Source organism: Lissotriton vulgaris, chromosome 1_1, assembly GCF_964263255.1.
Source record: "Lissotriton vulgaris chromosome 1_1, aLisVul1.2, whole genome shotgun sequence".
Taxonomy (NCBI): domain Eukaryota; kingdom Metazoa; phylum Chordata; class Amphibia; order Caudata; family Salamandridae; genus Lissotriton; species Lissotriton vulgaris.
The window spans coordinates 1,883,772,415-1,883,786,437 of NC_141685.1; positions in this window are offsets into that span (position 1 = coordinate 1,883,772,415).

Below are 14,023 nucleotides of genomic sequence, written 5' to 3' on the forward strand. Positions count from 1 at the left end.
CTGCACCGCAACTTCACACTGCTACATTTCGCATCGCAACCATGACGGTTGCCAAGACCGGCCTGCACCAACGTGATCGTCACAACTAAAATGTACTGGACACAAGTATGCCAACGCGGTCAGATGGAACTGTTGGATTTTGTTGTTCTCAGCACCACAGTAGCACCAGACAGAGCTACCAACTTAAAGGAACTGTATTTTAAATGTTATTCTTGCAAAGTGCATATTTTTAGGTACTGTATGTTGGATTTTTATTATTGTGGTCTTGTTTTAACTATATATAAATCTATACTACTATTATAAAGGAAGAACTTTGAACCTTTGAGGCGGGTATACTCGTGAACCACAGCGCCAATCCACACACCCAATACATTGTTGTAATCGTGAGGGTGTGCAGATGGACATAGGCTATATAAACTTAATAAATATACGTTATTTAAAAAATTTACCGAAAAAAAAGTAGTCCCTTGGAAGAAGCGCCGGACGCGACATGCGTGCTGACGTGAGGAGCGCGGGGAGGAACGGCGTCCAGGAGTGCGAGGAGGACTGGCGGACATGGCGCGGTGAGGAGCGGCGGAAAGGTGGTGAGGAGCGGCAGACAGGCGGTAAGGAGCGGCGGACAGGCGGTGAGGAGCGGCGGACAGGCGGGGAGGAGCAGTGAGCGGCGGATGAGGTAGGTTATTCATTTATTTATTTAGGAGCAGTGAGCGGCGGAAAAATGAATCAAAAATGACAATCGTGAGCAAGAGGAAGCAAACGGAGCATTACAAAAGTGAGCCAAATGGTGCATTACAGGAGGAAAAAGTTACGTGTCCAGGTTACAAAAGCGTACATCGTGAGCAAGAGGAAGCAAACTGAGAATTACAAAAGTGAGCCAAACGGTGCATTACAGGAGGAAAAAGTTACGTGTGCATGTTACAAAAGCGTACAAAGTAAACATAGAGGTATAATACTGCATTACAGGAGGAAAAACTGACGTGTGCAGGTTACAAAAGCGTACAAAGTAAACATAGAGGTATAATACTGCAATATATGGAGGAAGGCTCCGGGGGACCCACGGACAACGTCGGGGCGGACGGGGGCCCTGAAGCCTAAATGCTCCCAGACAACGTCGAGACGGGCTGCTAGTATTGTATATTCTTCTTAACTGCTGTTTTGTACTTTTGGAGTGTTTTCAGTGTATTAGTGTTGGTTATGTGCAAATGCTTTACACACTGCCTCTGAGATAAGCCTGACTGCTGTGCCAAGCTAACACGGGGGTGAACCTTTTGGGTGATGTGGTATCTAGAGTTCCACAACACTTTACCATTACTGTTACCATGAATATTAACAATCAACATAGTAAAATTCTCCCGATCTTGCTGGATTCCTGTGCTACTGGAAACTTCTTAGATATCTCCTTAGCAAATCCTTTGGGATATGGCTACTCAAGAAAGGACACCCGGTACCTGTTAGAGCAGTTGATGGGTTTGAATTGTCTTCAGGGCAGATCACATACCATTCTCAACCTGTGACCCTTATTTATGATAATGGACATAGAACCTTAGTTTTGATTTAATTTATACTCTCACTTTTGTGCCATCCTAGGTGTACTGTGGTTACAGAAGCACAATCCCAAGATCGATTGCTCGTCTAGACTGGTGACCTTGGATTGGCAGAATTGCTTGCAGTACTGTTATCAAGAGGCTTCCAATTGGATAACTCCACTGACTCATGCAGCATCTTTCTTTCCCATAACGGACCAACTCCCTGAGCCTCAGCAAGAGCACTTGGATGTGCTCGACAAAGCTCAAGCAATGACTTTACCTCCTCATAGTAGTTTCAACTGCAGGACTGATCTCATGCCTGAGGCCATCCTGCCCTGCAGTAGAATATATGTCCTCTCTGAGCCTGGAGTACCTGGATGAACTTCTTTATTATGGATTTATCTGTCACTCCACCTCTCCATGGGCTACATGGCATGCAATAAGGTTACGGTTAAAAAGCAAAGATCAGCCAAACTTAGGATGAATTAAACTTCATCGCCAGCAGCCTGGCTACAGCTGTTAACAAGTGCCAGTAATGAAGCAAGGAATCGTACAAAAGAGACTTGGTTGGACGCAATCCTCTCTTGTAACATTTTAACCCCATACTAACCTTGCATTGTGTAAATTAATATGCACAACCTACTACACTTAAGAAGATTAAGCTTGCCTAAGTGTTTTACTAACAAGTAACTCGAGTGAGATTCTAAAATGGCCGCTAACTGAAAACCTTTAGTACTCATGCGTCTACTGCATCTACGTACTATGACTTACTTTTGCTTGGAGGGAATTTCTCGCGCTTGCGCAGTTGCTGACAAGATGGCTGCTTTGAAACTCACATGCTTGGCAGCTGCTTTGCTGGAAACTAAAACAAGTTATTCACTAATGCTAACAAGGGGAAAGTATTAATAAGTAAATTGGGTTAGAATAGAGATAGGTGGTATCCAGTGAAACCATTTATTCCTGAAAATAACATCTGTCTTTCGGACTTTATTATTAGTGCGCCTTTGGGCCTCTCGAGTATGACAGAAGTAAGCAGAATCACGTGAATGAAATGTTCATCTGGTCATGCCTATTGAGAGTGAATCTGGAGCGATGACTAAAAACTTGAATACAAGCCAATGCCACTGAGGGTCCTGGCCTGGGAACCAAGTGGTGAAGAATTCACCAGGATGGCAGAAACTGTGGAAGCTATTATAAATGTTGCAAAAATAATGTGAATGCGGGTGGGAAAATAAAGTTTGAATAAAGAAGTAAGGGGATGGGTTTATTACCAAAGGACTAACTGAAAAGAGTGATATGTAAGCATGGTGTGATGATCACCTCCCCTTGTCTGTCCAATCAGAGTTAGGAGTTTAATGATATTGAAAAAAATGTGGGAGGTACGTGAATATTGTTGGGTATAATTGATGTAGTTCTTAGCTAGTTAGAGAGCATGAGACCGGGATGCTCTCCGATGAGACGTTGATGCTGAATGCTGCAGAGACCGAGTTGCTGTCGGAGTGACGAGAGATGCCGAAGAAGAATAGAATTGCAGGACTATATATCTTAAGGTAATTAATTTAGAAGAAGATCGCAGAAGAATCTTGAGGAGGAAGAGAGTGTCAGAGAGGGGTGCTACGCAAGAGTCGGTGATAGATAGGTCATCTATCCTGCCCTGATTCCTGCCCTGAAGCCTTTGGTCACCAGATCTTTTCTTGGGGACCCTTCCCAGCCCCTTGGCCAGGGGGTTGGTTTTTACTCCATACTTGGTGATTATAATTATATAGTCTTTTTATGTGCCTATGTCCTTTTCTCTCTATCCTCTCCTTTCCATGCATTGTCATTGAGTAGTATAAATGAATGCACTTGATAATTGATTTATTGAATCTTACTTCCGAAGAATAGACGGAGACTGTTCTGTACTTTGTAAGTGGTTCACATGAAATAATTTCTCAGATAAAGTTTCAAAACACTTCCTGACTCTGTGATCATTTAATATTTGTAAGTAAGTTGATTTATGTCATGTCACCATCAACAAGTTCAACTAATGTTCCATCGACCAGAGGAAAGAACTTTTTGATCAGTCAAAGATTAGTTAGGAACCAGAAATAACTTATCTTGATATGATAAGAAATTAATAAAAACATGACATCAGTGGTTATTGCCAGGTTGTTGTGAAATGTGTGTATGGGCCCAGGTGAGTATATAGTGTTGGATTATCTGTTGCTGGTAAGCCACTGGATTCGTTTTCAGGTAGCAGAGCTATGGTTATTATTGATTAGTTTGGTGAATAGTATTGATTATTGATGTAGATTATTGATTTATGTTAACAAAAGAGTTTTGCGTTTTGTTTTATGCTGTCCAGAATTCCCGGGAAATTGAATAGCGGGTGGTGACAGAAACCACACTGCAGTGAGGTTACTCGTCTGTTGGAATAGCACTGAGAAGCTATGCAGGGCTGACAGTGTTAAATTAGGGACTATTGCGTAATAAAAGTGAGAGTGATTGATAGCAGAGAGTTTGCTGGTGAAACTTTGGTCTTATATCACCTAGTAGGGTAACACCAAAGGAGTAGTAGGTTCATCCGGGCTTGACTGAAGGGTAAATGGAGAGTTTTACTCTCAGTGTATGAAAAGTAAACGGAAGGTCTTACTCCGAGAAGAGTGAGCGGAAGGTTTTACTTGCAGTTGAAAGAATTAATCTATCCTTTGATTTAGTGGAACAGACAGAATAGTGACTGTTTTAATGTTGTTACAAATGGATTTTATTTGAGAGAAAATAGAGAAGGAAGTTTCTCGTTTTACTTTGTAAAAGGAGGGTCATTCGCCAGAGTTGCACTGAAGTCACAGTGAGCCGCGCTGGGATAGGTGGAAACAGTGGGTGTGTGTCTGACGTGGATCTGTAAAAGGAGGGGTCAGTAGTAAGGAGCAGGACTGACGACATCTGCCTCACATAGAAGGGAACTACAACTCCCATGATCCTAGCTGGGAAGAAGTACTTAGGTGAACAAGCTCAATGATGGGTGTGCGTAATTCGTTCATTTCCTGGTTCCCACTTTAGTGTCTGAAGCACAGCTTTGCGTTTGGATTTGCTCGCCTTCCTGGAGTATTCTGTTCCCGTCCATGGGAGTAGCGGAGTGCAGCAGGAGTCTTACACCTTTGAGGAAGGTAGGATTCATATCCTTGCTTCAGAGCATGTTTGTGGCTTTCACACGCTGCCGTATCCTGGACTCTTTGTGGGTTCGTCAGTTTCCAGGATCAAAAGCGGAGCGCGGTGGTGTAATTAACCATGCGCTGTCGTTTTACTTATGGTGACATTTGGCTATAGCTCTTTGAGGTGAAGCGGAGCGCGGTGATGGTCGCAACCACGCGCTGCCGTTTTCACTTCTTTTGAAGGCATAGGATTTGCTTAGGAGCGGAGCGCGGTGGCGTATTCAACCATGCGCTGCCGTTTTCTCTATGGTGACATTTGGCTATAGCTCTTTGAGGTGAAACGGAGCGTGGTGGTGGTCGCAACCTCGCGCTGCCGTGTTCACTTCTTTTGAAGGCAATGGATTTGATTAAAAGCGGAGCGCAGTGGTGTTTTCAACCACGCACTGCTGTTTTCCTTATGATAACATTTGGCTACAGTTTCTTGAAGTGAATCGGATAGCTGTGTGGTCGCTACCACGCGTTGCTGTGTTCATTTCTTTATTAAGCACTGCAATAGGTATAAGAAGCGGAACGCGGTGATGTTCGCAACCACGCGTTGCTGTATTCTTTATGGTACGTGGGGAAAAGAGAAAGGAGATAACATGTTGGTGACAAGAACCACATTTTAGAATATTTCTTTTTTGTTGCATTTCTTTTCTTTAATCATTGAAGACATTGGGCATTGTGGTGTGTGGATTTCGCAATGCAGACAGGATAACAATGGGGAAAGGTTAATCTTTCTGGGACAAAGTTATACAGAAAACCTATTATTGAATAAGGCCTGCAGGAAGCCATATGGTATATGTGTGATTATAAACAAACTTGGTTGTTGGAGAACGACTATGTGATGTATGCTCATGTGTACTCTTTATTATTCCAGGTTACGTATATGCTCAGTAATCGTTTGTGGAAGCGTATCTTATTGATGCCAGTGTTCAGTTCTACTTCAGGTATACAGGAGTTTTAGTGAGATCACACGAGAGTAGCCATTGAATTCCATGCACTGTTTATATTATTGTCTTTTGTTATTTCAGGTTTCCTTCCCTGCTGTTCCCTCCCTTTCCTTTCCCTCGCCTGATGGTTCGAATACTCTGTGCATCTTACTCAGGGTGTTGGTAACGTCAGGAGGTGGACCCTTACTTGTGGCCACCGGATTCTGCAGAGCGTATCCTGACAATATCAATGTGTCTGGAAGAAAGTTACAAGTGAAAGAGTTGCTGAAAATTTTACAGAAATGGGGAAAGATTGACAAATGGAGAGCAAGGTGGTTGAAGAAAAAGGAGGAAGCCCGGGCAAAGGAAGAGTCTACTGCATATCTAGTGAAAGAGATAGGGAAAGTAGAAAGATTGTGTCCCATGAGAGAGGTACCTGGTGGAGGATATGTTCATTTTCCATAGAGTCAGCAAGATATTTTGTCATTTACAAATGATTTTCCAAAATTAAGAGAAAAGCCAGTTGAATGGTACAAACAAGTTGAAAGATTTGTAAAGGTTTCAAAGGTTCTGTTGAAAAGTTTAGATGGTTTATTTGATATAGTAGTACCTGCAGATTTATGGACAGAATGTAAAATCACAGTCGATTGGCCTAGTGATGAATGTCCAAGAGATTCGAAAACAGGAGAACTATCTGATGACACAAGAGCAGCCACTGCCCGTGGAGGGAGTTTCGGTGGGGCAGAGAGGTGAGGCGGGGGAGGGGCAGGGTGCTTAAAACCGGAGTATAGATAATAGAAGGTAAGTAAACAATGTAATAAATAAAACGAATTTCGTAGCGCTCCGGCATCGCATTTCGCGATGCAGGGCGCGCTACGAAATTCGTTTTATTAATTAAATTGTTTACTTATCTTCAGTTATCCATACTCCAGTTTTTAGCACCCCCCAACCTGCCCCTCCCCTGCCCGCCTCTCTGCCCCACCAAAACACCATCCACGGGCCGTGGCTGCACAAGAGACAAATGAATCTGTTCATGCTTATTATGACCGATTGTTACAGGTGTTTAAGCAATACAGTGGGTTTGAAAATATTGGAGACAAGGATATGGGTCATTTGTGTATCGATTTGTTTATGATTTGAAACATGAGATTAGTCAAATGATTCAGCAACATATGCTTTGTTGGCAAAGCAAAACTATTGATGATATTTTGAAATACGCCAAATATTGTGGCGATGACATTGAGGTCAGACATAAAAAGTTAAAAGAGAAAATGATGAGGGCACAAGTGAAATTGGCAGAACAGCAGCAAATCAAATTAAATGGTCAAATGGAAGGTCAGGGAAAGGAACAGAATCAGAGTGATAGTTTGGTAAGTGGTGGTAAACAAAAAGGGCGAATGAATAGAGAGGATGCAAAGAAAAAGGTTCCTTGTCATGGATGCGGAAAGCTTGGACATTGGAAAAACAAGTGTAAGAATATTCAGAATAATAATGACCCAACTCAAAATTTAAATCCACAGACGCAGAATGAAGTGTTTGTGAATCAACCGCAGCAGGTAGTTATCAGCAGTGTCAGTTGCCACCTGCCCCTATGCCAAATTTTGTGAATTAGACACAGTACAGTGCTGACGCCGGATTTCAAGGAAGTGATGAGAAACATTCTGTGGTTTCACAATATTTTTTGCAGAACAATAACAAAGGAAATAGTTTCATGCCATGACGGTGCCTGAGGGGGGAGGAAGAGGAATGCGTACTTGGGGCATCCTTGCCGGTAGATTAGTCAGGTCCATTTATTTATGGGAAAGTGGAAGGCAGTGATATCACTTTTCTGTTGGATACTGGTGCTACCCGTTCTTCTGTGAGAACAGCAGACATCTCAAACCTACCCCTCTCGGGAGAAGCAATCCAAGTAGTAGGAGTCTCAAACCAGCAGATTAGAACCCCACTCACCAGACCTATGGAGGTGCGAATTGGAACATTTAAAGATATGCATAAATTCGTAGTTTGTGACTCTAGTCCAGTGAATTTATTAGGCAGAGACCTTCTATGCAAAATTAATTGCACAATGTATTGCACACCAGATGGTGTTGCTATTCAGACTCCAGATGAAGATATGATATACAAAATATTATTAGCTAAACAAGGTACAGAAATTGATGAGATGTATTCTCTAATGACAAAGAATGACTTAGCAGAAGAATTAAAAACAACTGTGAATCCAGAAGTGTGGGACTTTACTGGAAAATAAATAGGTCTAATGGCAGATGTAGACCCAGTGAAAATAACCGTAAAAGAAGGTGCAGTGTACCCTAACACCCGACAATACACAATGAGTCTAGAAGTTAAAGCAGAAGTGAATACTGAAATTGACCGAATGGTTAAACAAGGCATTTTAAAAGACATAATGAGCTGTCCTTGCAATTCACCTGTAATAGGCCTTAAAAAGCCTAGTGGAAAATACCGGATAGTACAGGATCTAAGAAAAATGTATACGATTGTAGTACCATGTTGTTCTGTAGTACCAAATCCAGCAGTAATGTTATGTCAGATACCCTGGAAAGCTGGATGGTTTACTGTAATTGATTTATGCCAGGTCTTTTTCTCAATTCCTTTACACCCTGACAGCCAGTATCTCTTTTCTTTAAAATTTTAAGATCATATTTATGTATGAAATCTAGTCCCTTCAACGGGTATACAGAAAGTCTTTCAAATTTCAATCCCATTTCGAAAAAGTGTCTAGAGAAGCTAGTTAAGCCCCAAAATACTGCCCTCATGCAGTATATTGATGATTTATTTGTAGCATCAAAATGTAGAGATGACTGTGTTACTGATTCAATTGCATTACTAAATAATTTGGCTTATGGGGGACACAAAGAATCTCCAGAAAAATTGCAATTTTGCCAAACTGGAGTAAAATATTCAGGTCACCAAATAGAAAGAGATGTGAGAAAGGTGAACACTGAGAGAATCAGAATATTCAAGCAGCTGCAATTACCCCAAACACAGAGAGAGATTAGAATATTTCTTGAGTTGTGGAATACTGCAGACAGTGGATTGTGGGTTTTTCCTTACTGGCGAATCCATTAATTCAGTTGACACGCAAAAGAGTAAAGGATCCAATAGTTTGGGACGATGAAAGTGTAGGAACATTTGTAAAATTAAGAAATTGGTTATGTGAGGCCCCAGCCTTAGGTATGCCTGACTATACGAAAGAATTTGCACTATTTTGCTGTGAGAGAGAGGGTTGTGCACTCTCAGTCTTAACACAAAGACATGGATTAAGCCGACGTTCAGTAGCATATTTTTCTGCTACTCCGGATCCTGTGGGTTCAGCATTACCTGGCTGCTTAAAAGCAGTAACTGCTACTTGTATGAGCATAGAAAAAAGTGAGTCAATTGTGATGGGACACCCAGTGAAGGTGTATGTTCCGCATTCAGTTGAGATTCTATCAACAAGAACTAGAACACAGCATCTTACCCCTACTCGGATGACTAAGCATGAACGAATAATACTGGGAGCAGAAAATGTGAATATAATTCGGTGTACCATGGTAAACCCAGGTACATTATTGCCAGACTCGAGATGTGAAGAAACAAGAGATGAGGTAGAAAATGATTGCTTGGATGTGACCGAGATGTGCACTAAGCCCTGCCTTGACATACAGGAAAAGCCTTTGAAGGAACTTGACCATGAACTATTTGTTGATGGTTCCTGTTTAAGGCTTGACAAAGGCAGATTGAGTGCAGCTTATGCTGTATGCAAATTAACTGGAGTTGTTGAAGCATCCTGTTTACCTAGAATCAAGTCTGCACAAGTAGCCGAATTGATACCTTTAATAAAAGCATGCAAAATTGGGAAAAATAGGAAAGTGATCATATTTACTGATAGCCAGTATGGTTACAGGGCTGTGCACGACTTTGGCCAACTTTGGATGCAGAGGGGATTTATTTCTTCATCAGGATCCCCTATACGGAATGGGAAATTTGTAAAAGAACTATTGGAAGCAATAGAATTGCCAAAAGAACTGGCAGTGGTGAAGTGTGCTGCTCACCAGTCAGAAAATGACTATGTGACAGCTGGTAATAAATATACTGATCAGGTTCCTCAATATTGTGCTAAAAACAGCATGTCAATAAACAGAAACATGGAAACAAGTGGAATCCGCTGTCAACTTATGTCATTTTCAGTTATGGAAACCTGGGAAAAGGTGAGAAAGTTGCAGGACAAAGTGGACGAGAGTGAAAGGGAGAACTGGATAAAGCAGGGTTATGAAAAGAGGACTGAAGATAAAATATAGGTATATTATGATGGCAGACCAGTCATGATTGTTTTCTCTCACAAATAGCGAGAATGTACAATGGAGACACTCATGTAGGCAGGGATGCAATGATACGACTATTCAGACAAAATTGGTACAATCCAAGGTTTAGGGTAATCTCAGAGAGCCTTTGCCAGAGATGTTTAATTTGTCAGCAAGTGAATCCAGGCAGAAAAACAGTGGTCAGTTGGGGAAGAATTGGAAAAACAGAAATACCTTTCATAAGGTTACAACTAGAATTCATTACCACCATGTAGGGGAATGAAAAGTCTTTGTGATACTGTGTTTGTTCTTAAAGTGGGTGTTAGCATACCCTACCAGGAGCAATGACAGTATAACTGTTGCCAAATTATTGTTGAGGGAACTAATTCCACATTTCAGTTTTCCAGTAACTTTGGAATTAGATAGAGGACCTAATTTTAACAATGAAATAATTTGAATAATCTCTGAAGCATTCAACATTGAACAGAAACTGTACTGTGCATACCGCCCAGAGGCTTCTGGTGTGGCTTCTGGTGTGGTAGAACAATTGAATGGCACAATCAAATCGAGACTGGAAAAGATGTGTGCATCCACCTCGATGAGTTGGCCAGATGCATTGCCTCTTATACTAATGGGGCTTAGAAGTATTCCTGACAGAACCACAGGACTGAGTCCCCATGAGATTATTATGGGAAGAGCAATGAGACAAGCATATATACCAGGACATAAATTGCTCAATATATTTGAGGATCTGGTATTGGGTTATGGCAAAAGATTGGCTGACCAAGTGTGTTCTGTCTCTCACCAGGTTGGAGAAGATGCAGGGACCAGACAGCTGGATCAAGCACATGATTTGAATCTAGGAGATTGGGTGGTAGTAAAGAATCACACCTGAGCGTCGTGCCTAGCACCAAGGTAGGATGAACCTCAGCAAGTCATATTAGTCACCACCACAGCTGTGCAGTGTGCAGGTTTATCAAACGGGATTCATGACAGTCATACCAAAAGGGTGCCAGCCTCTGATGAAGAAGGACCACAACTGACTCAAACAGTTGGAGCAGCTGAAGGTTGTGCAGTCAAAGAATCTATTGCACAGGATTCAAGGGAGACTGACGGAGAACAACCGAGCGCAAGTCAGGAGGACTGGATACCAGTGGTTGACATGCCAGAAGTGTTTATCAAAACAAGGAGTAGAACCAGATTAGAAGAGCAGGAGATTAGAGAGGACCAACTAGGCATAGAAGTGAACCAAGAAAATAGTGACCCTGAGCAGGACCAGATAGGGACGGAAGAACATACTCAGGTACACCAATCAGCCGAAGAACCTGAGCAGGGACAATTAGGCATAGAAGAACATGTCAGGCGGCAGAAGATCAAATAGTAATAAGACCTGAACAGGACCAGTTAGGAAAAGAAGAACAAGTTTGGGAAGGAGAAAGTATCCAAACAGGAACAGTTAGAAGAAGGAGAACGAGTTCAGGCAGAAAAAGCCATGCAGACAAGACCTGAACAAGGAAAGGTAGAGAGAAACTCAAAAAACAAAGAAAACCAGAAAGAGACGAAGAAGGTGAAAGTGCAGGGCAATTTAAACGGGTCAGTAAAGGTGATAATTGGCCAGGGGGAGTCAAAAGATTGAAATATAGCCTGAGAAAAACAAATGGAAATCCAGAACAAGTAAATGAGGTTACTAGCCAAACTTAGACTGAGCAGTCAGTTACTAGAAATTTTCGAAGAAGTCCAAGATTAAAGGTTTTGAATAGCAAATTCAAAGGATCTGAATGGACTTATGTGATTCTTGCAGTGGAGGCTGGTGACATTTGGAAGTGGTGAGGCATAGAATTATTTCTGCACTGCATGCGGCGAGCGAGCGTAGCGAGTGAGTTTGAACAACCAATGGAGGGTTCTGGGGGTTCTCCCCTGAGAACATTTTGAAAAAAGAGTGGACAAATGGTGCATTTTTAAGCACATTTGAGGAAGCAGGAAGGAGGATAAAGCAATACGATTTAATTATTTATCATTTAAGGGGAGATGGGCGATGAATGGTCTGGGGGAACCAACCTCTCAGATAGGACTAGAGTGATCAGTATGCCCAGACCTTGCACAACATAGTGGAATGCTGCTGAGTGTGATTGAGCATGTCTGGGTATATCGCATGGCTGCTCGCTGCGCAAAAAAGTTGCTTGCTATGCCAGGAGGCTATTAGCATGACTGCACATGATCCACATGTTAGGGCTGAGTCCAGTGTGCCTGGAAGCTGCTGTGTTTTAGAGCGCTGCCTGTGCACAATATCCAGACGCTATGAGATATGGCTAGAGTGTGCCCATGCCATGCTCAATACACCAGCATTCTACTGGATGTGCCAGGGTGTTTCTTAGTGTGCGAGTGGATTACTCAGTAAGGGTGAACCCTCACAATTTTCAAACTGCATCTCTCACAGGCTAAAAGGTGAACTCACACATTTTCCAACCCCACCTTTCACAGGCTTAACGGTGAACCCTCACAATATTCCAATGCCATCTCTCACAAGATAAAGGATGAACTCTTACAATGTTCCACGTCCTCCTCTTACGCTGAAGGGGGAGACGTCATATCATTCCAGCTTCTCTCAGAACATTTCAATACAAGTGACATCACAAATCTGGGCCCACTCCAAGGCTGCACACCCCACACCTTAAAATATGACAATCTGCATAAACCAGAATCATTGAAAACAAACAAACCGTATGACCATACCAAGTTAAGCTTTAAATAATTATTTCTCTGGCAGCATCAACGGTGGTGTGGCATACACCCACACCAGAAGTAGCGCTGTAGCAGTCTCAGGCACAAAAAGAAATACAGACTGCTGTTCGCCAGTACATGCAGTAATACTGCACACGGACACAGATCGTGCGGCAACAGTGTCAGTGGCATGGCAGTGTCCTACACAGCCACGCCAAAAACGATGCCTTGCACAAGCAGACATTCCAGTGCCACACCTGCAGGTATGTCCACACATTTAGTTCTGCACACTGACGTGTGTACTGTAGTTTTGTTGGACTAGCTTGCGAATCTCATAACATACACATAACACATATAGTTGTTAATATCATTGTGTGTCCGACATTGTAATTGTTGGCGCCAATGTGCATGGTATTGGCGCACTTGTTCATGTCGGGGGTGCATGAATGCGAAAAAGGCAGTATGCAAATTTACAGTTTGCAGCAAACTCCGCAAAAGCACTTACATTGTGGCATTTTCAGCCACATCAAACCAACACAAAGAGTCGCACACAGCCACATCTACGATGGGCTGGCTGTAAACACAGTAACAACAGAGTGGCACACTGCCACAACAGCAGCTACAAAGCTGCACAGGCAACCACATCAAAAATGACATACTTGGCTTCACCATGAAGAACATGCATGTAAAATCCAGAAAATACAGACATATCAATAACTAAAATGCTGCCGGTGAAATCAGAGTAAGAACTAGGGGCAGATGTATCAACAATATGTTTTGCGAGTCCTTAATTGCGAGTTTTTGCGATTCGCAATTTCGGAATCACAAAATTGGATGTATGTACATTTTTGCGATAAATTAGCGATTTCTAAAAAATCGCAGAATAATTTGCGAATTTTCAGCGATTTCTTAATTAGCGAATTTCGCAAAATAAGAAATCGCTAAAACGTGAATCTGCAATGCAGGAACAGGTTGATGACATCACAACCAGGAAGTTTCAGTGATTGCTTGCACCTGCTTGCCTGAGCCACACCCAGTGGCAGTTGGAAGACTGTTGTGAGGCAGAGCAGACCTGTTTGGAGAGCAATGGAGTCCCAAAATACACAGGAGGAACTGTCTGCAGAAAAGAGGAAAAGGAAGCAAAAATTCTCTGAAAAGGAACAAGAAATCCTCATTGAAGAAATGGTTTGTAACGATGAGGTGCTTTTTGGCAAGAAAGCACTTAAAGTTCCTGATTCAAGAAAAAGAAAAATCTGGTTGGAGATCCAGGAAAAAGTAAATTCAGTTGGAGTTACCACTCGCTCCATAGATGAAATAAAGAAGAGATGGTATGACATGCGACTAAGATCCAAAGAGAGGCTTGCAGAAAGGAT